This window comes from Apium graveolens, chromosome 1 (assembly GCF_009905375.1).
Source record: "Apium graveolens cultivar Ventura chromosome 1, ASM990537v1, whole genome shotgun sequence".
Taxonomy (NCBI): Eukaryota; Viridiplantae; Streptophyta; class Magnoliopsida; order Apiales; family Apiaceae; genus Apium; species Apium graveolens.
Genome location: NC_133647.1, coordinates 4,779,080 through 4,781,416, shown reverse-complemented (window position 1 = coordinate 4,781,416; position 2,337 = coordinate 4,779,080).

Here is a 2,337-nt window from a genome sequence, read left to right as displayed (position 1 = left end):
TGGTCTCTGGTGTTCTGCCTTGACTCTCTGACATGTATAACATTTGCTGACCCATTCTGCAATTTCTCTCTTCATATCTGGCCACCAATAATTTTCCTTTAAATCTATGTACATCTTGGTACTTTCTGGATGGATTGAATATCTTGAATTGTGGGCTTCCTGTAGAATCTCATTCTTCAACTCTGTCACTGGTGGAATCCAAATTCTGGAAGAAAACCTAAGAAGACATTGGTCATCCTTTTGAGTGCACAACTCTTCACCTACCAAATGATTGATGTCCTGATCCATTACTTCATCTTGACACTTCTTTATCTTCTCTAACAATTCTGGCTAAAAAGTCACACTATACATCTTTGCTTTATCAGGCTTGCAAACTCTGATTTCCAATTCCAATTTCTGAAATTCCTTGTATAATTCCTCGGGTACTGTCAACACATTCAACTTTTCTTTTCGACTTAACGCATCTGCCACAACACTTGCTTTACATGGGTGATAGTTAATCGTACAGTCGTAGTCCTTGATCAACTCCAACCATCTTCTATGTCTCATGTTAAGTTCTTTTTATGTGAATATGTACTTCAAACTTTTATGATCCGTATAAACCTCACATCTTTCTCCGTATAGATAATGTCTCCAAATCTTCAAAGCGAATACTATTATTGCTAGCTTCAAGTAATGAGTAGGATACTTCTGCTCATGAGGTTTCAGTTGTCTCGATGCATATATAATAACCTTGTTGTGTTGCATCAAAACACAACCCAATCCCTTATGAGAAGCATTACTATAGATTACAAAATTTCCTTGATTATCTGGAAGTGACAAAACATGTGTCGTGATTAGTCTTTTCTTCAATTCTTGAAAACTTTCTTCACATTTATCGTTCCATATAAACTTTTAATTCTTCCTGGTAAGCTTCGTTAAAGGCGTCGCAATCTTCGAGAAATCTTGAACAAAGCATCGATAATATCCCATTAATCCCAAGAAACTTCTCACTTCTGTTGGTGATTTTGGCCTTTCCCAATTTGTAATAGCTTCAATCTTTGCCGGGTCCACTTTGATCCCTTCATTACTGACTATGTGTCCTAAGAACTGAACTTCCTATAACCAAAACTCACACTTCGAGAATTTAGCATACAACTTTTCCTTCCTCAAAATTTCCAAAGATATCCTTAAATGCTCTGCATGGTCTTCTGTTGACTTTGGGTAAATCAAATTATCATCTATAAACACAATGACAAACTTTTCCAAATACTCCTTGAAAATTCTGTTCATCAAGTCTATAAACGCTGTTGGGGCATTGGTTATTTCAAAAGACATTACTAAAAATTCATAATGACAGTACCTTGTTCGGAAAGCTGTCTTCGGTATATCTTCTGGATTAATTTTCAATTAGTGATATCCCGATCTTAGATCAATCTTAGAGATATACTTGGCTCCCTTCAACTGGTCGAACAAATCATTAATTCGAGGTAATGGGTACTTATTCTTGATTGTAAGCTTATTGAGCTCCCGTTAGTCGATGCATAATCTCATGCTTCTGTTCTTCTTCTTAACAAATAGTATAGGTGCACCCCATGAGGACACATTGGGTCCGATTACTCCTTTCTCTAAAAATTCTTGCAACTGTTTAGCTAACTCCTTCATTTCTACGGGTGCCATTCTATAAGGGGCTTTGGATACTGGTTCCGTTCCAGGTGCTAAGTCGATTGCCAACTCAATTTCTCTTTCTGGAGGAAGTCCTGGTAACTCATCGGGGAATACGTCTGAAATCTCATTAACTACTAGAATATCTTCAAGTTTTGCTAGCTCCTGATTTCTATCAATCACATAAGCAATAAAATGCTTGCATCCTTGTCATAGTAGCTTCTTAGCTTGAATCATCATTAAGAACTTCTTCGCCTGCCTCTGACCTTTAAATGTCACTACTTTCTCGTCTAGCGTCTTCAAAATTACCTTCTTATTACGATAGTCTATCTGAGCATCGTGCTTAGATAGCCAGTCAATTCCTAAAATAACATCAAACTCTCCTAACTTAAATGGTATCAAATCCAGATAAAACTTTTTACCAGAAATCTCAATCTCACAGTTCACACATACTTGATTAACAGATACACGTTCTTGATTTGCTAATTCAACAATCATTATTTTCATTTAACCATTCAACTGGACAATTTAACTTATTAACAAAGTCTTGAGAAATAAATGATCGAGTTGCTCCTGAATCTACTAACACTTTGGCACATAAAGAATTCACAGTAAGCGTACCTGCCACAACATCAGTATCCTGGATAGCGTCCTTCACAGACATGTCAAAAACTCTGGCTCTTGGAGTCTCAT